The following is a 22,644-nucleotide window of genomic DNA, read 5'->3' on the forward strand; positions in this document are numbered from 1 at the left end:
TATGCTGCAATGGTATTTTTGGATTATTTGAAAAGAGAATGAAACTGCTTTAATAGTAGTTCAGACTTCCCATTTATTGACTTGCTAATTTGCTCCCTGAATTAGCTTATACAAGTGACATGAACAGGGCCTTGACCTAAGCACGTACCTGAAAGGCTGTCACCACCTCTGGAAATAAAATTCACAGCAGCTCAAAACATTCATTTTGAAAGAGAATATTTCAAGTGAGTCCAAGTTTAATTTCAATAAAGAAAGCTGTATAAAATGACACGCTGCACATTTAGGTAACCAACATGACACTTTTCAGTGAAGAAGTGGAATGGTTCTGTTGCAATATACTATCACCCTGGCAAGCTGCTACGAGGAAGAGTAAACAATATGATTAGGTTTCAGCAAAAATTTATTAGTTCAGGGTGTGCACCTCAGATAGACTTAAACTTACACACCCTGGTCTGTGAGAGTAGTGCCCTATCCATTGCGGCATTGAGGGTAATCTGCAAGACAGAGTTCCAAAATCATCCTTTCATCTCAGTTCATGGCCACATACAGTATTTCTGCAGTCATTCGTTTCACTTTTCTGTCTTCAATTAAACTGACCATTTTAAACCTCCGGCACCCACCACTTCAATCTTACCGTTTCTGTGCTATCATAGGGCCTTGGAACTTTTGGCAAGTGGACAGAAGCAGTCAGAGAACCACATCACATTACATACTCCTTTGCCTGATACCTTTCACAACAAACTGCTCTTGGAAAAATACGTTAACCGGTCCTTGCTCTCAGACAGACACAGAAAGCCTATCACCACCTCTACGAACATATTTCAATCAAACCAATATATATCATTCAACAATTATGCCTCTGTATCAATATAACTACAACTCGAGACAGAAAGGAATTTAAAAAACAATCTGCCCATTTGAATAACCAGCAGAGTTTTAAGGACGTACAAATTGGAATGTGACAATTTCAGAGTTCCTCATTCATAAGAAGTCTGTGAGATAGTATCTCAGAAAGATCTCAAGTTTATAGCAAAAATGATTGTAAGGGTGATTTTTACCACACAATTGCAACTAGGTGCCTCAATCTGCAAGAGACCAGTCCTTGACAGATTACACAACTGGGGCAACAGCAAAGGCAGCAATTGTGTCAATCCTTTATGATTCTTCTCTAGTACTATACTTTTTCTGAGGGACAATTTGCATTATTCCTGGAGAAAATCATAGAGCTTCTACCCATGCATAGTTTCTGCTTTCTGCACGCACACACTCCCTGCACTGAGTCTACCCACAGTTCTGCTCGGAATGATTGTGCCATGACATATTGTTGTATACGTATTGCATATCCGTGGCATTTATGAAGAGGTACTTTGGTATGGCAGAAAGACAGAAAAGTAGCAATGCTGAAGGTATAACATGACTGATTGTGCAGTTTGCATTGGGCTTTCTTAATGAGTGAGAGTGAAATGAGTATTGTAAGAGTGTATTTCCAGTTTGTATGTGTAGATAAGTTGGGTGCTGTGACAAAAAGACTCAACCATGAAGGGACTCAAACCCTCAATCTTCTGATCCGAAGTCAGACGCCTTATCCATTAGGCTACATGGTCACTGACTGCAATCTGTTTGGGTGTTTAGGGTTAGGTGGTATGAATGGATGTGGAACATATCAATTACAGGTGCGCAGGACAGGATCCCATACCGTTCTTCATCTTCTTTCCATCAAAGGAGTTTTTTCAAACAATATCTAGATAATTTCCAAAGTTTCATATCTTATGATGTGCTTTTTTGCCGTTAATCCTCCTTCTTCTTTTATTGAATACTCTGTTTTATGCTGCAATGGTATTTTTGGATTATTTGAAAAGAGAATGAAACTGCTTTAATAGTAGTTCAGACTTCCCATTTCTTGACTTGCTAATTTGCTCCCTGAATTAGCTTATACAAGTGACATGAACAGGGCCTTGACCTACGCACGCACCTGAAAGGCTGTCACCACCTCTAGAAATAAAATTCACAGCAGCTCAAAACATTCATTTTGAAAGAGAATATTTCAAGTGAGTCCAAGTTTAATTTCAATAAAGAAAGCTGTATAAAATGACACGCTGCACATTTGGGTAACCAACATGACACTTTTCAGTGAAGAAGTGGAATGGTTCTGTTGCAATATACTATCACCCTGGCAAGCTGCTACGAGGAAGAGTAAACAATATGATTAGGTTTCAGCAAAAATGTATTAGTTCAGGGTGTGCACCTCCGATAGACTTAAACTTACACATCCTGGTCTGTGAGAGTAGTGCCCTATCCATTGCGGCATTGAGGGTAATCTGCAAGACAGAGTTCCAAAATCATCCTTTCATCTCAGTTCATGGCCACATACAGTATTTCTGCAGTCATTCGTTTCACTTTTCTGTCTTTAATTAAACTGACCATTTTAAACCTCCGGCACCCACCACTTCAATCTTACAGTTTTTGTGCTATCATAGGGCCTTGGAACTTTTGGCAAGTGGACAGAAGCAGTCAGAGAACCACATCACAATACATACTCCTTTGCCTGATACCTTTCACAACAAACTGCTCTTGGAAAAAGACGTTAACCGGTTCTTGCTCTCAGACAGACACAGAAAGCCTATCACCACCTCTACGAACATATTTCAATCAAACCAATATATATCATTCAACAATTATGCCTCTGTATCAATATAACTACAACTCGAGACAGAAAGGAATTTAAAAAACAATCTGCCCATTTGAATAACCAGCAGAGTTTTAAGGACGTACAAATTGGAATGTGACAATTTCAGAGTTCCTCATTCAAAAGAAGTATGTGAGATAGTATCTCAGAAAGATCTCAAGTTTATAGCAAAAATGGTTGTAAGGGTGATTTATACCACACAATTGCAACTAGGTGCCTCAATCTGCAAGAGACAAGTCCTTGACAGATTACACAATTGGGGCAACAGCAAAGGCAGCAATTGTGTCAATCCTTTATGATTCTTCTCCAGTACTATATTTTTTCTGAGGGACTGTGAGAAAACAGGGCTGATTGCAGAGGCCCCGTAACTTTTTGCCCCCATTTTCCTCTTTTTGCTGGTGTTTTCCTGACTTTGTTGGTGCCCTGGGTACTGCTAACCAGTCCCAGGGCCTGTGCTCTGTGTAAAATGGATATGCAAATTAGGCTAATTATAATTGGCTAAGTTAACCTACCTATAAGTCCCTAGTATATGGTAGGGCATGTAGGTTTAGGGACCACAGCATAGGTGGTGCACACCTAGGTGCATTGCTGAGGTGCCCAGTGTCATTTTAAAAGCAAGCCTGCCTTGCTGGCTGCTTTTAAATTAAAGTTATATGCAAATTCGACTTTGGAATTAAAGGTACTTCCAAAGTCTTAAACTACCTTATTTTTACATATAAGTCACCCCTAAGGTGTGCCCTATGTGCCCCTAGGGCTGGGTGCCATGTAACTATAAGCAGGGACTTTATAAAAATAGATTTATAAGCCCTGGTGAGGTAAAAACAGCCAAATTTGTTTTTCCCTCATTGAAGTAAATGGCCTTCATAGGCTAGAATGGGCAGACTTTATTTTAAATTTTAAAGTCTCCTTAAATGTTACATACCAAGAATTTGGTATCAAATTGATTGTTGTAATAAATCCCACAACTTCCAGTTGTTAGATTTAATATAACTTGTCCAGGTAAAAAGTTTAGACTTTACCTAAAAAGTTGCCAATTTCAGCTCTGCATTGTTTTTGCTGCTGTGCTCTGATTGGCCAGCCTGCAGCAGCTTCTGCCAGGCTGCCTTGATGAGGTGTGAAGTGGCCAGGCTTCACACAAAGGAATGTGCTTGGGGGAGAGAATCTCCCCTCAGCAGATGGTGAGGCAGGAAGGGGGAGGGCTGCCAAACTGGTCTTCAAAGGCAGAGAAGGACATTTGGAGCACCCAGCAACACCCCCACATCCTGCAACCCCAGACAATTAGGTGCCACCTTGATTAGATTAGGAGAGGGCAGGAGAGGGGTGTGTTTATGATTTTTAGCCACACCAGTGCGTGGGCTCAGCCAGATGTAACCTCCAAAAATCAGATTCATCCATGTTGGATTTTTAGAGACTGTTGCCTTGTGGGATGGATTTTTGCCACACTTCCCAGGAAGTGGTCATCACAGGGGGACGACCCTGTCCCTGATTGGAGAACCAGGGCCCCCCTGCTTTTCACCCAGGAGCAAGGATAAAACTGGCAGACCTGCACCCACGCCTCAGATCCCCACCAAATTTCAAGAAGAAAGAACTTAAGGAGAAGAAGGACTGCCCTGCTGGACCCCTGGCCTGCACCTGGAACCTGCACTCAGAAGGACTGCACCAGCTGCACACTTGGGCTTCACCACAAGAAGGACTTTGCCTGGCTTCAACTGGTTCAAGGAGGGACTCCCTGTTTGCTACAGGTGAAAAATTGCTAAACCAGAGTCCCCTGCACCAACTCCTGAAGAAAGCGACCAGCTGACCACTGTCCAGTGGCCAAAAAGGAGTTTGCGCCAGGTGCATTCTGGGAGTTGAAGTCCGCACCCCCAAGGACCATCACAGAACTTCTGGACCCTTGGGGTGAGCTGTGGACCCCAAAAGAACCTTAAAAGAACATCTGGGTGAAGCCCCAGAAGTTTGGAAAAGATTTGAGAATTTTGGGAAAAAAGCTCCAGAGAGGGACCGACCCGCCGCGGAAATTCTAGCCGGCTTGCCTCAACCGCGACCCGGCCTGACTTCGTGGTTCGTCCCGGTAAAGAAAAACATCCAAAAAAGAGACTAAGTCCGAACGTAAAAAGTTGACCGGGACCTCCCAGCCATCGTATCCGAGAAGGGCTCCATGGACGTCGGATCAAGATCCAGGTTTACCCCGGTCGAAGGATTTTCATCTCGAAAAAACGACTGAGTCCGAAGGTAAAAGTCTCCACCGAGGAAACCCACATCGCGTATCCGGACAAGGGCTCCAGGAGGTCGGATTCAACTGGCAGGTTCGTCCCGGTGAAGAAAAACTTCAAAATAAAGACTAAGTCAGAAGGTAACTTTTTAACCGAGGCCTCCCGCGACCTGTAGACCTGCAGGGCTCCATCGCGGTCGGCCTGAAAGTTTGACTTTGCCCCGGTCGAGGTGCAACCAGATGACCCGATTGGCGCTTTTTGTTTCTAAGCGCTAGAAAAGTAATAATTCTTTAAAAATTCATATCTCCGGTTCCCCTGAACCGATTTTAATCGTTTTTGTGTCATTTTAAAGATAAAAATATAAACTATTTTCATAAATTGGTTTTGGATTTTTAAACTGTTTCCTGTGTTTTATTTAATTACTGTTTTGTGATATTTGAATGCTTTACACTTTGTCTCCTAAGTTAAGCCTTAACGCTCGTTGCCAAGCTACCAAGGGTTGAGCTGGGATTAATTTACTGAGACCTAACTGTACCTATGTGGAGGTTAGTGGCTTGTTGCTAGGTGTAGGTACCTACCTGCCCTACCAATAACCCATTTTCCAACAGGGACAATTAGCATTATTCCTGGAGAAAATCATAGAGCTTCTACGCATGCATAGTTTCTGCTTTCTGCACGCACACACTCCCTGCACTGCATCTACCCACAGTTCTGTTAAGAATGATTGTGCCGTGTCATATTGTTGCATACGTATTGCATATCCATGGAATTTATGAAGAGGTACTTTGGTATGGCAGAAGGACAGAAAAGTAGCAATGCTGAAGGCACAACGTGACTGAGTGTGCAGTTTGCATTGGGCTTTCTTAATGAGTGAGAGTGAAAGGAGTATTGTAAGAGTGTGTTTCCAGTTTGTATGTAAAGATAAGTTGGGTGCTGTGAGAAAAAGACTCAACCATGAAGCTACGCGAACCCTCAATTTTCTGATCCGAAGTCAGACGCCTTATCCATTAGGCCACATTGTCACTGACTGCAATAGGTTTGGGTGTTTAGGGTTAGGTGGTATGAATGGATGAGGAACATATCAATTACTGGTGCTCAGGACAGGATCCCATACCGTTCTTCATCTTCTTTCCATCAAAGGAGTTTTTTCAAACAATATCTAGATAATTTCCAAAGTTTCATATCTTATGATGTGCTTTTTTGCCGTTAATCCTCCTTTCTTCTTTTATTGAATACTCTGTTTTATGCTGCAATGGTATTTTGGGATTATTTGAAAAGAGAATGAAACTGCTTTAACAGTAGTTCAGACTTCCCATTTCTTGACTTGCTAATTTGCTCCCTGAATTAGCTTATACAAGTGACATGAACAGGGCCTTGACCTAAGCACGTACCTGAAAGCCTGTCACCACCTCTAGAAATAAAATTCACAGCAGCTCAAAACATTAATTTTGAAAGAGAATATTTCAAGTGAGTCCAAGTTTAATTTCAATAAAGAAAGCTGTATAAAATGACACGCTGCACATTTGGGTAACCAGCATGACACTTTTCAGTGAAGAAGTGGAATGGTTCTGTTGCAATATACTATCACCCTGGCAAGCTGCTACGAGGAAGAGTAAACAATATGATTAGGTTTCAGCAAAAATGTATTAGTTCAGGGTGTGCACCTCAGATAGACTTAAACTTACACACCCTGGTCTGTGAGAGTAGTGCCCTATCCATTGCGGCATTGAGGGTAATCTGCAAGACAGAGTTCCAAAATCATCCTTTCATCTCAGTTCATGGCCACATACAGTATTTCTGCAGTCATTCGTTTCACTTTTCTGTCTTTAATTAAACTGACCATTTTAAACCTCCGGCACCCACCACTTCAATCTTACAGTTTTTGTGCTATCATAGGGCCTTGGAACTTTTGGCAAGTGGACAGAAGCAGTCAGAGAACCACATCACAATACATACTCCTTTGCCTGATACCTTTCACAACAAATTGCTCTTGGAAAAAGACGTTAACCGGTCCTTGCTCTCAGACAGACACAGAAAGCCTATCACCACCTCTACGAACATATTTCAATCAAACCAATATATATCATTCAACAATTATGCCTCTGTATCAAAATAACTACAACTCGAGACAGAAAAGAATTTAAAAAACAATCTGCCCATTTAAATAACCAGCAGAGTTTCAAGGACGTACAAATTGGAATGTGACAATTTCAGAGTTCCTCATTCATAAGAAGTCTGTGAGATAGTATCTCAGAAAGATCTCAAGTTTATAGCAAAAATGGTTGTAAGGGTGATTTATACCACACAATCGCAACTAGGTGCCTCAATCTGCAAGAGACCAGTCCTTGACAGATTACACAACTGGGGCAACAGCAAAGGCAGCAATTGTGTCAATCCTTTATGATTTTTCTCTAGTACTATACTTTTTCTGAGGGACAATTTGCATTATTCCTGGAGAAAATCATAGAGCTTCTACCCATGCATAGTTTCTGCTTTCTGCACGCACACACTCCCTGCAATGAATCTACCCACAGTTCTGTTCAGAATGATTGCGCCATGTCATATTGTTGTATACGTATTGCATATCCGTGGCATTTATGAAGAGGTACTTTGGTATGGCAGAAAGACAGAAAAGTAGCAATGCTGAAGGCATAACGTGACTGATTGTGCAGTTTGCATTGGGCTTTCTTAATGAGTGAGAGTGAAAGGAGTATTGTAAGAGTGTGTTTCCAGTTTGTATGTAAAGATAAGTTGGGTGCTGTGAGAAAAAGACTCAACCATGAAGGGACTCGAACCCTCAATCTTCTGATCCGAAGTCAGACGCCTTATCCATTAGGCCACATGGTCACTGACTGCAATATGTTTGGGTGTTTAGGGTTAGGTGGTATGAATGGATGTGGAACATATCAATTACAGGTGCGCAGGACAGGATCCCATACCGTTCTTCATCTTCTTTCCATCAAAGGAGTTTTTTCAAACAATATCTAGATAATTTCCAAAGTTTCATATCTTATGCTGTGCTTTTTTGCCGTTAATCCTCCTTTCTTCTTTTATTGAATACTCTGTTTTATGCTGCAATGGTATTTTTGGATTATTTGAAAAGAGAATGAAACTGCTTTGACAGTAGTTCAGACTTCCCATTTCTTGACTTGCTAATTTGCTCCCTGAATTTGCTTATACAAGTGACATGAACAGGGCCTTGACCTAAGCACGTACCTGAAAGCCTGTCACCACCTCTAGAAATAAAATTCACAGCAGCTCAAAACATTCATTTTGAAAGAGAATATTTGAAGTGACTCCAAGTTTAATTTCAATAAAGAAAGCTGTATAAAATGACACGCTGCACATTTGGGTAACCAGCATGACTCTTTTCAGTGAAGAAGTGGAATGGTTCTGTTACAATATACTATCACCCTGGCAAGCTGCTACGAGGAAGAGTAAACAATATGATTAGGTTTCAGCAAAAATGTATTAGTTCAGGGTGTGCACCTCAGATAGACTTAAACTTACACACCCTGGTCTGTGAGAGTAGTGCCCTATCCATTGCGGCATTGAGGGTAATCTGCAAGACAGAGTTCCAAAATCATCCTTTCATCTCAGTTCATGGCCACATACAGTATTTCTGCAGTCATTCGTTTCACTTTTCTGTCTTTAATTAAACTGACCATTTTAAACCTCCGGCACCCACCACTTCAATCTTACAGTTTCTATGCTATCATAGGGCCTTGGAACTTTTGGCAAGTGGACAGAAGCAGTCAGAGAACCACATCACAATACATACTCCTTTGCCTGATACCTTTCACAACAAACTGCTCTTGGAAAAAGACGTTAACCGGTTCTTGCTCTCAGACAGACACAGAAAGCCTATCACCACCTCTACGAACATATTTCAATCAAACCAATATATATCATTCAACAATTATGCCTCTGTATCAATATAACTACAACTCGAGACAGAAAGGAATTTAAAAAACAATCTGCCCATTTGAATAACCAGCATAGTTTTAAGGACGTACAAATTGGAATGTGACAATTTCAGAGTTCCTCATTCATAAGAAGTCTGTGAGATAGTATCTCAGAAAGATCTCAAGTTTATAGCAAAAATGGTTGCAAGGGTGATTTTTACCACACAATTGCAACTAGGTGCCTCAATCTGCAAGAGACCAGTCCTTGACAGATTACACAACTGGGGCAACAGCAAAGGCAGCAATTGTGTCAATCGTTTATGATTCTTCTCTAGTACTATACTTTTTCTGAGGGACAATTTGCATTATTCCTGGAGAAAATCATAGAGCTTCTACCCATGCATAGTTTCTGCTTTCTGCACGCACACACTCCCTGCACTGAGTCTACCCACAGTTCTGTTCGGAATGATTGTGCCATGACATATTGTTGTAGACGTCTTGCATATCCGTGGCATTTATGAAGAGGTACTTTGGTATGGCAGAAAGACAGAAAAGTAGCAATGCTGAAGGTATAACATGACTGATTGTGCAGTTTGCATTGGGCTTTCTTAATGAGTGAGAGTGAAATGATTATTGTAAGAGTGTATTTCCAGTTTGTATGTAAAGATAAGTTGGGTGCTGTGACAAAAAGACTCAACCATGAAGGGACGCGAACCCTCAATCTTCTGATCCGAAGTCAGACGCCTTATCCATTAGGCCACATGGTCACTGACTGCAATATGTTTGGGTGTTTAGGGTTAGGTGGTATGAATGGATGTGGAACATATCAATTACAGGTGCGCAGGACAGGATCCCATACCGTTCTTTATCTTCTTTCCATCAAAGGAGTTTTTTCAAACAATATCTAGATAATTTCCAAAGTTTCATATCTTATGATGTGCTTTTTTGCCGTTAATCCTCCTTCTTCTTTTATTGAATACTCTGTTTTATGCTGCAATGGTATTTTTGGATTATTTGAAAAGAGAATGAAACTGCTTTGACAGTAGTTCAGACTTCCCATTTATTGACTTGCTAATTTGCTCCCTGAATTAGCTTATACAAGTGACATGAACAAGGCCTTGACCTAAGCACGTACCTGAAAGGCTGTCACCACCTCTGGAAATAAAATTCACAGCAGCTCAAAACATTCATTTTGAAAGAGAATATTTCAAGTGAGTCCAAGTTTAATTTCAATAAAGAAAGCTGTATAAAATGACACGCTGCACATTTGGGTAACCAACATGACACTTTTCAGTGAAGAAGTGGAATGGTTCTGTTGCAATATACTATCACCCTGGCAAGCTGCTACGAGGAAGAGTAAACAATATGATTAGGTTTCAGCAAAAATGTATTAGTTCAGGGTGTGCACCTCAGATAGACTTAAACTTACACACCCTGGTCTGTGAGAGTAGTGCCCTATCCATTGCGGCATTGAGGGTAATCTGCAAGACAGAGTTCCAAAATCATCCTTTCATCTCAGTTCATGGCTACATACAGTATTTCTGCAGTCATTCGTTTCACTTTTCTGTCTTTAATTAAACTGACCATTTTAAACCTCCGGCACCCACCACTTCAATCTTACCATTTTTGTGCTATCATAGGGCCTTGGAACTTTTGGCAAGTGGACAGAAGCAGTCAGAGAACCACATCACAATACATACTCCTTTGCCTGATACCTTTCACAACAAACTGCTCTTGGAAAAAGACGTTAACCGGTTCTTGCTCTCAGACAGACACAGAAAGCCTATCACCACCTCTACGAACATATTTCAATCAAACCAATATATATCATTCAACAATTATGCCTCTGTATCAATATAACTACAACTCGAGACAGAAAGGAATTTAAAAAACAATCTGCCCTTTTGAATAACCAGCATATTTTTAAGGACGTACAAATTGGAATGTGACAATTTCAGAGTTCCTCATTCATAAGAAGTCTGTGAGATAGTATCTCAGAAAGATCTCAAGTTTATAGCAAAAATGGTTGTAAGGGTGATTTTTACCACACAATTGCAACTAGGTGCCTCAATCTGCAAGAGACCAGTCCTTGACAGATTACACAACTGGGGCAACAGCAAAGGCAGCAATTGTGTCAATCGTTTATGATTCTTCTCTAGTACTATACTTTTTCTGAGGGACAATTTGCATTATTCCTGGAGAAAATCATAGAGCTTCTACCCATGCATAGTTTCTGCTTTCTGCACGCACACACTCCCTGCACTGAGTCTACCCACAGTTCTGTTCGGAATGATTGTGCCATGACATATTGTTGTTTACGTATTGCATATCCGTGGCATTTATGAAGAGGTACTTTGGTATGGCAGAAAGACAGAAAAGTAGCAATGCTGAAGGTATAACATGACTGATTGTGCAGTTTGCATTGGGCTTTCTTAATGAGTGAGAGTGAAATGAGTATTGTAAGAGTGTATTTCCAGTTTGTATGTAAAGATAAGTTGGGTGCTGTGACAAAAAGACTCAACCATGAAGGGACTCGAACCCTCAACCTTCTGATCCGAAGTCAGACGCCTTATCCATTAGGCCACATGGTCACTGACTGCAATATGTTTGGGTGTTTAGGGTTAGGTGGTATGAATGGATGTGGAACATATCAATTACAGGTGCGCAGGACAGGATCCCATACCGTTCTTCATCTTCTTTCCATCAAAGGAGTTTTTTCAAACAATCTCTAGATAATTTCCAAAGTTTCATATCTTATGATGTGCTTTTTTGCCGTTAATCCTCCTTCTTCTTTTATTGAATACTCTGTTTTATGCTGCAATGGTATTTTTGGATTATTTGAAAAGAGAATGAAACTGCTTTAATAGTAGTTCAGACTTCCCATTTCTTGACTTGCTAATTTGCTCCCTGAATTAGCTTATACAAGTGACATGAACAGTGCCTTGACCTAAGCACGTACCTGAAAGGCTGTCACCACCTCTAGAAATATAATTCACAGCAGCTCAAAACATTCATTTTGAAAGAGAATATTTCAAGTGAGTCCAAGTTTAATTTCAATAAAGAAAGCTGTATAAAATGACACGCTGCACATTTGGGTAACCAACATGACACTTTTCAGTGAAGAAGTGGAATGGTTCTGTTGCAATATACTATCACCCTGGCAAGCTGCTACGAGGAAGAGTAAACAATATGATTAGGTTTCAGCAAAAATGTATTAGTTCAGGGTGTGCACATCCGATAGACTTAAACTTACACACCCTGGTCTGTGAGAGTAGTGCCCTATCCATTGCGGCATTGAGGGTAATCTGCAAGACAGAGTTCCAAAATCATCCTTTCATCTCAGTTCATGGCCACATACAGTATTTCTGCAGTCATTCGTTTCACTTTTCTGTCTTTAATTAAACTGACCATTTTAAATCTCCGGCACCCACCACTTCAATCTTACCGTTTTTGTGCTATCATAGGGCCTTGGAACTTTTGGCAAGTGGACAGAAGCAGTCAGAGAACCACATCACAATACATACTCCTTTGCCTGATACCTTTCACAACAAACTGCTCTTGGAAAAACACGTTAACCGGTCCTTGCTCTCAGACAGACACAGAAAGCCTATCACCACCTCTATGAACATATTTCAATCAAACCAATATATATCATTCAACAATTATGCCTCTGTATCAATATAACTACAACTAGAGACAGAAAGGAATTTAAAAAACAATCTGCCCATTTGAATAACCAGCATAGTTTTAAGGACGTACAAATTGGAATGTGACAATTTCAGAGTTCCTCATTCATAAGAAGTCTGTGAGATAGTATCTCAGAAAGATCTCAAGTTTATAGCAAAAATGGTGGTAAGGGTGATTTTTACCACACAATTGCAACTAGGTGCCTCAATCTGCAGGAGACCAGTCCTTGACAGATTACACAACTGGGGCAACAGCAAAGGCAGCAATTGTGTCAATCCTTTATGATTCTTCTCTAGTACTATACTTTTTCTGAGGGACAATTTGCATTATTCCTGGAGAAAATCATAGAGCTTCTACCCATGCATAGTTTCTGCTTTCTGCACGCACACACTCCCTGCACTGAATCTACCCACAGTTCTGTTCGGAATGATTGTGCCACGTCATATTGTTGTATACGTATTGCATATCCATGGCATTTATGAAGAGGTTCTTTGGTATGGCAGAAAGACAGAAAAGTAGCAATGCTGAAGGCATAACGTGACTGATTGTGCAGTTTGCATTGGGCTTTCTTAATGAGTGAGAGTGAAAGGAGTATTGTAAGAGTGTATTTCCAGTTTGTATGTAAAGATAAGTTGGGTGCTGTGATGAAAAGTCTCAACCATGAAGGTACTCAAACCCTCAATCTTCTGATCCGAAGTCAGATGCCTTATCCATTAGGCCACATGGTCACTGACAGCAGTATGTGTATGTGTTTAGGGTTAGGTGGTATGAATGGATGTGGAACATATCAATTACAGGTGCGCAGGACAGGATCCCATACCGTTCTTCATCTTCTTTCCATCAAAGGAGTTTTTTCAAACAATATCTAGATAATTTCCAAAGTTTCATATCTTATGATGTGCTTTTTTGCTGTTAATCCTCCTTTCTTCTTTTATTGAATACTCTGTTTTATGCTGCAATGGTATTTTTGGATGATTTGAAAAGAGAATGAAACTGCTTTGACAGTAGTTCAGACTTCCCATTTCTTGACTTGCTAATTTGCTCCCTGAATTAGCTTATACAAGTGACATGAACAGGGCCTTGACCTAAGCACGTACCTGAAAGCCTGTCACCACCTCTAGAAATAAAATTCACAGCAGCTCAAAACATTCATTTTGAAAGAGAATACTTCAAGTGAGTCCAAGTTTAATTTCAATAAAGAAAGCTGTATAAAATGACACGCTGCACATTTGGGTAACCAGCATGACTCTTTTCAGTGAAGAAGTGGAATGGTTCTGTTGCAATATACTATCACCCTGGCAAGCTGCTACGAGGAAGAGTAAACAATATCATTAGGTTTCAGCAAAAATGTATTAGTTCAGGGTGTGCACCTCAGATAGACTTGAACTTACACACCCTGGTCTGTGAGAGTAGTGCCCTATCCATTGCGGCATTGAGGGTAATCTGCAAGACAGAGTTCCAAAATCATCCTTTCATCTCAGTTCATGGCCACATACAGTATTTCTGCAGTCATTCGTTTCACTTTTCTGTCTTTAATTAAACTGACCATTTTAAACCTCCGGCACCCACCACTTCAATCTTACCGTTTTTGTGCTATCATAGGGCCTTGGAACTTTTGGCAAGTGGACAGAAGCAGTCAGAGAACCACATCACAATACATACTCCTTTGCCTGATACCTTTCACAACAAACTGCTCTTGGAAAAATACGTTAACCGGTTCTTGCTCTCAGACAGACACAGAAAGCCTATCACCACCTCTACGAACATATTTCAATCAAACCAATATATATCATTCAACAATTATGCCTCTGTATCAATATAACTACAACTCGAGACAGAAAGGAATTTAAAAAACAATCTGCCCTTTTGAATAACCAGCATAATTTTAAGGACGTACAAATTGGAATGTGACAATTTCAGAGTTCCTCATTCATAAGAAGTCTGTGAGATAGTATCTCAGAAAGATCTCAAGTTTATAGCAAAAATGGTTGTAAGGGTAATTTTTACCACACAATTGCAACTAGGTGCCTCAATCTGCAAGAGACCAGTCCTTGACAGATTACACAACTGGGGCAACAGCAAAGGCAGCAATTGTGTCAATCGTTTATGATTCTTCTCTAGTACTATACTTTTTCTGAGGGACAATTTGCATTATTCCTGGAGAAAATCATAGAGCTTCTACCCATGCATAGTTTCTGCTTTCTGCACGCACACACTCCCTGCACTGAGTCTACCCACAGTTCTGTTCGGAATGATTGTGCCATGACATATTGTTGTATACGTATTGCATATCCGTGGCATTTATGAAGAGGTACTTTGGTATGGCAGAAAGACAGAAAAGTAGCAATGCTGAAGGTATAACATGACTGATTGTGCAGTTTGCATTGGGCTTTCTTAATGAGTGAGAGTGAAATGAGTATTGTAAGAGTGTATTTCCAGTTTGTATGTAAAGATAAGTTGGGTGCTGTGAGAAAAAGACTGAACCGTGAAGGGACTCAAACCCTCAATCTTCTGATCCGAAGTCAGACCCCTTATCCATTAGGCCACATGGTCACTGACTGCAATATGTTTGGGTGTTTAGGGTTAGGTGGTATGAATGGATGTGGAACATATCAATTACAGGTGCGCAGGACAGGATCCCATACCGTTCTTCATCTTCTTTCCATCAAAGGAGTTTTTTCAAACAATATCTAGATAATTTCCAAAGTTTCATATCTTATGATGTGCTTTTTTGCCGTTAATACTCCTTCTTCTTTTATTGAATGCTCTGTTTTATGCTGCAATGGTATTTTTGGATTATTTGAAAAGAGAATGAAACTGCTTTAATAGTAGTTCAGACTTCCCATTTATTGACTTGCTAATTTGCTCCCTGAATTAGCTTATACAAGTGACATGAACAGGGCCTTGACCTAAGCACGTACCTGAAAGGCTGTCACCACCTCTGGAAATAAAATTCACAGCAGCTCAAAACATTCATTTTGAAAGAGAATATTTCAAGTGAGTCCAAGTTTAATTTCAATAAAGAAAGCTGTATAAAATGACACGCTGCACATTTAGGTAACCAACATGACACTTTTCAGTGAAGAAGTGGAATGGTTCTGTTGCAATATACTATCACCCTGGCAAGCTGCTACGAGGAAGAGTAAACAATATGATTAGGTTTCAGCAAAAATGTATTAGTTCAGGGTGTGCACCTCAGATAGACTTAAACTTACACACCCTGGTCTGTGAGAGTAGTGCCCTATCCATTGCGGCATTGAGGGTAATCTGCAAGACAGAGTTCCAAAATCATCCTTTCATCTCAGTTCATGGCCACATACAGTATTTCTGCAGTCATTCGTTTCACTTTTCTGTCTTCAATTAAACTGACCATTTTAAACCTCCGGCACCCACCACTTCAATCTTACCGTTTCTGTGCTATCATAGGGCCTTGGAACTTTTGGCAAGTGGACAGAAGCAGTCAGAGAACCACATCACATTACATACTCCTTTGCCTGATACCTTTCACAACAAACTGCTCTTGGAAAAATACGTTAACCGGTCCTTGCTCTCAGACAGACACAGAAAGCCTATCACCACCTCTACGAACATATTTCAATCAAACCAATATATATCATTCAACAATTATGCCTCTGTATCAATATAACTACAACTCGAGACAGAAAGGAATTTAAAAAACAATCTGCCCATTTGAATAACCAGCAGAGTTTTAAGGACGTACAAATTGGAATGTGACAATTTCAGAGTTCCTCATTCATAAGAAGTCTGTGAGATAGTATCTCAGAAAGATCTCAAGTTTATAGCAAAAATGATTGTAAGGGTGATTTTTACCACACAATTGCAACTAGGTGCCTCAATCTGCAAGAGACCAGTCCTTGACAGATTACACAACTGGGGCAACAGCAAAGGCAGCAATTGTGTCAATCCTTTATGATTCTTCTCTAGTACTATACTTTTTCTGAGGGACAATTTGCATTATTCCTGGAGAAAATCATAGAGCTTCTACCCATGCATAGTTTCTGCTTTCTGCACGCACACACTCCCTGCACTGAGTCTACCCACAGTTCTGTTCGGAATGATTGTGCCATGACATATTGTTGTATACGTATTGCATATCCGTGGCATTTATGAAGAGGTACTTTGGTATGGCAGAAAGACAGAAAAGTAGCAATGCTGAAGGTATAACATGACTGATTGTGCAGTTTGCATTGGGCTTTCTTAATGAGTGAGAGTGAAATGAGTATTGTAAGAGTGTATTTCCAGTTTGTATGTGTAGATAAGTTGGGTGCTGTGACAAAAAGACTCAACCATGAAGGGACTCAAACCCTCAATCTTCTGATCCGAAGTCAGACGCCTTATCCATTAGGCTACATGGTCACTGACTGCAATCTGTTTGGGTGTTTAGGGTTAGGTGGTATGAATGGATGTGGAACATATCAATTACAGGTGCGCAGGACAGGATCCCATACCGTTCTTCATCTTCTTTCCATCAAAGGAGTTTTTTCAAACAATATCTAGATAATTTCCAAAGTTTCATATCTTATGATGTGCTTTTTTGCCGTTAATCCTCCTTCTTCTTTTATTGAATACTCTGTTTTATGCTGCAATGGTATTTTTGGATTATTTGAAAAGAGAATGAAACTGCTTTAATAGTAGTTCAGACTTCCCATTTCTTGACTTGCTAATTTGCTCCCTGAATTAGCTTATACAAGTGACATGAACAGGGCCTTGACCTACGCACGTACCTGAAAGGCTGTCACCACCTCTAGAAATAAAATTCACAGCAGCTCAAAACATTCATTTTGAAAGAGAATATTTCAAGTGAGTCCAAGTTTAATTTCAATAAAGAAAGCTGTATAAAATGACACGCTGCACATTTGGGTAACCAACATGACACTTTTCAGTGAAGAAGTGGAATGGTTCTGTTGCAATATACTATCACCCTGGCAAGCTGCTACGAGGAAGAGTAAACAATATGATTAGGTTTCAGCAAAAATGTATTAGTTCAGGGTGTGCACCTCCGATAGACTTAAACTTACACACCCTGGTCTGTGAGAGTAGTGCCCTATCCATTGCGGCATTGAGGGTAATCTGCAAGACAGAGTTCCAAAATCATCCTTTCATCTCAGTTCATGGCCACATACAGTATTTCTGCAGTCATTCGTTTCACTTTTCTGTCTTTAATTAAACTGACCATTTTAAACCTCCGGCACCCACCACTTCAATCTTACAGTTTTTGTGCTATCATAGGGCCTTGGAACTTTTGGCAAGTGGACAGAAGCAGTCAGAGAACCACATCACAATACATACTCCTTTGCCTGATACCTTTCACAACAAACTGCTCTTGGAAAAAGACGTTAACCGGTTCTTGCTCTCAGACAGACACAGAAAGCCTATCACCACCTCTACGAACATATTTCAATCAAACCAATATATATCATTCAACAATTATGCCTCTGTATCAATATAACTACAACTCGAGACAGAAAGGAATTTAAAAAACAATCTGCCCATTTGAATAACCAGCAGAGTTTTAAGGACGTACAAATTGGAATGTGACAATTTCAGAGTTCCTCATTCAAAAGAAGTATGTGAGATAGTATCTCAGAAAGATCTCAAGTTTATAGCAAAAATGGTTGTAAGGGTGATTTATACCACACAATTGCAACTAGGTGCCTCAATCTGCAAGAGACAAGTCCTTGACAGATTACACAATTGGGGCAACAGCAAAGGCAGCAATTGTGTCAATCCTTTATGATTCTTCTCCAGTACTATATTTTTTCTGAGGGACTGTGAGAAAACAGGGCTGATTGCAGAGGCCCCGTAACTTTTTGCCCCCATTTTCCTCTTTTTGCTGGTGTTTTCCTGACTTTGTTGGTGCCCTGGGTACTGCTAACCAGTCCCAGGGCCTGTGCTCTGTGTAAAATGGATATGCAAATTAGGCTAATTATAATTGGCTAAGTTAACCTACCTATAAGTCCCTAGTATATGGTAGGGCATGTAGGTTTAGGGACCACAGCATAGGTGGTGCACACCTAGGTGCATTGCTGAGGTGCCCAGTGTCATTTTAAAAGCAAGCCTGCCTTGCTGGCTGCTTTTAAATTAAAGTTATATGCAAATTCGACTTTGGAATTAAAGGTACTTCCAAAGTCTTAAACTACCTTATTTTTACATATAAGTCACCCCTAAGGTGTGCCCTATGTGCCCCTAGGGCTGGGTGCCATGTAACTATAAGCAGGGACTTTATAAAAATAGATTTATAAGCCCTGGTGAGGTAAAAACAGCCAAATTTGTTTTTCCCTCATTGAAGTAAATGGCCTTCATAGGCTAGAATGGGCAGACTTTATTTTAAATTTTAAAGTCTCCTTAAATGTTACATACCAAGAATTTGGTATCAAATTGATTGTTGTAATAAATCCCACAACTTCCAGTTGTTGGATTTAATATAACTTGTCCAGGTAAAAAGTTTAGACTTTACCTAAAAAGTTGCCAATTTCAGCTCTGCATTGTTTTTGCTGCTGTGCTCTGATTGGCCAGCCTGCAGCAGCTTCTGCCAGGCTGCCTTGATGAGGTGTGAAGTGGCCAGGCTTCACACAAAGGAATGTGCTTGGGGGAGAGAATCTCCCCTCAGCAGATGGTGAGGCAGGAAGGGGGAGGGCTGCCAAACTGGTCTTCAAAGGCAGAGAAGGACATTTGGAGCACCCAGCAACACCCCCACATCCTGCAACCCCAGACAATTAGGTGCCACCTTGATTAGATTAGGAGAGGGCAGGAGAGGGGTGTGTTTATGATTTTTAGCCACACCAGTGCGTGGGCTCAGCCAGATGTAACCTCCAAAAATCAGATTCATCCATGTTGGATTTTTAGAGACTGTTGCCTTCTGGGATGGATTTTTGCCACACTTCCCAGGAAGTGGTCATCACAGGGGGACGACCCTGTCCCTGATTGGAGAACCAGGGCCCCCCTGCTTTTCACCCAGGAGCAAGGATAAAACTGGCAGACCTGCACCCACGCCTCAGATCCCCACCAAATTTCAAGAAGAAAGAACTTAAGGAGAAGAAGGACTGCCCTGCTGGACCCCTGGCCTGCACCTGGAACCTGCACTCAGAAGGACTGCACCAGCTGCACACTTGGGCTTCACCACAAGAAGGACTTTGCCTGGCTTCAACTGGTTCAAGGAGGGACTCCCTGTTTGCTACAGGTGAAAAATTGCTAAACCAGAGTCCCCTGCACCAACTCCTGAAGAAAGCGACCAGCTGACCACTGTCCAGTGGCCAAAAAGGAGTTTGCGCCAGGTGCATTCTGGGAGTTGAAGTCCGCACCCCCAAGGACCATCACAGAACTTCTGGACCCTTGGGGTGAGCTGTGGACCCCAAAAGAACCTTAAAAGAACATCTGGGTGAAGCCCCAGAAGTTTGGAAAAGATTTGAGAATTTTGGGAAAAAAGCTCCAGAGAGGGACCGACCCGCCGCGGAAATTCTAGCCGGCTTGCCTCAACCGCGACCCGGCCTGACTTCGTGGTTCGTCCCGGTAAAGAAAAACATCCAAAAAAGAGACTAAGTCCGAACGTAAAAAGTTGACCGGGACCTCCCAGCCATCGTATCCGAGAAGGGCTCCATGGACGTCGGATCAAGATCCAGGTTTACCCCGGTCGAAGGATTTTCATCTCGAAAAAACGACTGAGTCCGAAGGTAAAAGTCTCCACCGAGGAAACCCACATCGCGTATCCGGACAAGGGCTCCAGGAGGTCGGATTCAACTGGCAGGTTCGTCCCGGTGAAGAAAAACTTCAAAATAAAGACTAAGTCAGAAGGTAACTTTTTAACCGAGGCCTCCCGCGACCTGTAGACCTGCAGGGCTCCATCGCGGTCGGCCTGAAAGTTTGACTTTGCCCCGGTCGAGGTGCAACCAGATGACCCGATTGGCGCTTTTTGTTTCTAAGCGCTAGAAAAGTAATAATTCTTTAAAAATTCATATCTCCGGTTCCCCTGAACCGATTTTAATCGTTTTTGTGTCATTTTAAAGATAAAAATATAAACTATTTTCATAAATTGGTTTTGGATTTTTAAACTGTTTCCTGTGTTTTATTTAATTACTGTTTTGTGATATTTGAATGCTTTACACTTTGTCTCCTAAGTTAAGCCTTAACGCTCGTTGCCAAGCTACCAAGGGTTGAGCTGGGATTAATTTACTGAGACCTAACTGTACCTATGTGGAGGTTAGTGGCTTGTTGCTAGGTGTAGGTACCTACCTGCCCTACCAATAACCCATTTTCCAACAGGGACAATTAGCATTATTCCTGGAGAAAATCATAGAGCTTCTACGCATGCATAGTTTCTGCTTTCTGCACGCACACACTCCCTGCACTGCATCTACCCACAGTTCTGTTAAGAATGATTGTGCCGTGTCATATTGTTGCATACGTATTGCATATCCATGGAATTTATGAAGAGGTACTTTGGTATGGCAGAAGGACAGAAAAGTAGCAATGCTGAAGGCACAACGTGACTGAGTGTGCAGTTTGCATTGGGCTTTCTTAATGAGTGAGAGTGAAAGGAGTATTGTAAGAGTGTGTTTCCAGTTTGTATGTAAAGATAAGTTGGGTGCTGTGAGAAAAAGACTCAACCATGAAGCTACGCGAACCCTCAATTTTCTGATCCGAAGTCAGACGCCTTATCCATTAGGCCACATTGTCACTGACTGCAATAGGTTTGGGTGTTTAGGGTTAGGTGGTATGAATGGATGAGGAACATATCAATTACTGGTGCTCAGGACAGGATCCCATACCGTTCTTCATCTTCTTTCCATCAAAGGAGTTTTTTCAAACAATATCTAGATAATTTCCAAAGTTTCATATCTTATGATGTGCTTTTTTGCCGTTAATCCTCCTTTCTTCTTTTATTGAATACTCTGTTTTATGCTGCAATGGTATTTTGGGATTATTTGAAAAGAGAATGAAACTGCTTTAACAGTAGTTCAGACTTCCCATTTCTTGACTTGCTAATTTGCTCCCTGAATTAGCTTATACAAGTGACATGAACAGGGCCTTGACCTAAGCACGTACCTGAAAGCCTGTCACCACCTCTAGAAATAAAATTCACAGCAGCTCAAAACATTAATTTTGAAAGAGAATATTTCAAGTGAGTCCAAGTTTAATTTCAATAAAGAAAGCTGTATAAAATGACACGCTGCACATTTGGGTAACCAGCATGACACTTTTCAGTGAAGAAGTGGAATGGTTCTGTTGCAATATACTATCACCCTGGCAAGCTGCTACGAGGAAGAGTAAACAATATGATTAGGTTTCAGCAAAAATGTATTAGTTCAGGGTGTGCACCTCAGATAGACTTAAACTTACACACCCTGGTCTGTGAGAGTAGTGCCCTATCCATTGCGGCATTGAGGGTAATCTGCAAGACAGAGTTCCAAAATCATCCATTCATCTCAGTTCATGGCCACATAGAGTATTTCTGCAGTCATTCGTTTCACTTTTCTGTCTTTAATTAAACTGACCATTTTAAACCTCCGGCACCCACCACTTCAATCTTACCGTTTTTGTGCTATCATAGGGCCTTGGAACTTTTGGCAAGTGGACAGAAGCAGTCAGAGAACCACATCACAATACATACTCCTTTGCCTGATACCTTTCACAACAAACTGCTCTTGGAAAAACACGTTAACCGGTCCTTGCTCTCAGACAGACAGAGAAAGCCTATCACCACCTCTATGAACATATTTCAATCAAACCAATATATATCATTCAACAATTATGCCTCTGTATCAATATAACTACAACTAGAGACAGAAAGGAATTTAAAAAACAATCTGCCCATTTGAATAACCAGCATAGTTTTAAGGACGTACAAATTGGAATGTGACAATTTCAGAGTTCCTCATTCATAAGAAGTCTGTGAGATAGTATCTCAGAAAGATCTCAAGTTTATAGCAAAAATGGTGGTAAGGGTGATTTTTACCACACAATTGCAACTAGGTGCCTCAATCTGCAGGAGACCAGTCCTTGACAGATTACACAACTGGGGCAACAGCAAAGGCAGCAATTGTGTCAATCCTTTATGATTCTTCTCTAGTACTATACTTTTTCTGAGGGACAATTTGCATTATTCCTGGAGAAAATCATAGAGCTTCTACCCATG

At 40.9% G+C, this 22,644-nt stretch overlaps 4 non-coding genes across 4 annotated transcripts; all 4 read right to left on the bottom strand.

Annotated features, from left to right (window-relative positions):
- Positions 1–1,531: 1,531 nt before the first annotated feature.
- Positions 1,532–1,604, bottom strand: TRNAR-UCG (transfer RNA arginine (anticodon UCG)). Its single transcript has one exon. It is a non-coding gene; the product is annotated as a tRNA-Arg (tRNA).
- Positions 1,605–7,673: 6,069 nt separating this feature from the next.
- Positions 7,674–7,746, bottom strand: TRNAR-UCG (transfer RNA arginine (anticodon UCG)). The gene has a single exon. It is a non-coding gene; the product is annotated as a tRNA-Arg (tRNA).
- Positions 7,747–11,322: 3,576 nt separating this feature from the next.
- On the bottom strand, positions 11,323–11,395 carry TRNAR-UCG (transfer RNA arginine (anticodon UCG)). Its single transcript has one exon. It is a non-coding gene; the product is annotated as a tRNA-Arg (tRNA).
- A 5,400-nt stretch (positions 11,396–16,795) lies between these two features.
- TRNAR-UCG (transfer RNA arginine (anticodon UCG)) lies at positions 16,796–16,868 on the bottom strand. The gene has a single exon. It is a non-coding gene; the product is annotated as a tRNA-Arg (tRNA).
- Between the last annotated feature and the right edge of the window lie 5,776 nt (positions 16,869–22,644).

The sequence above is a fragment of the Pleurodeles waltl genome, chromosome 4_1 (genome assembly GCF_031143425.1).
Source record: "Pleurodeles waltl isolate 20211129_DDA chromosome 4_1, aPleWal1.hap1.20221129, whole genome shotgun sequence".
Lineage (NCBI taxonomy): Eukaryota > Metazoa > Chordata > Amphibia > Caudata > Salamandridae > Pleurodeles > Pleurodeles waltl.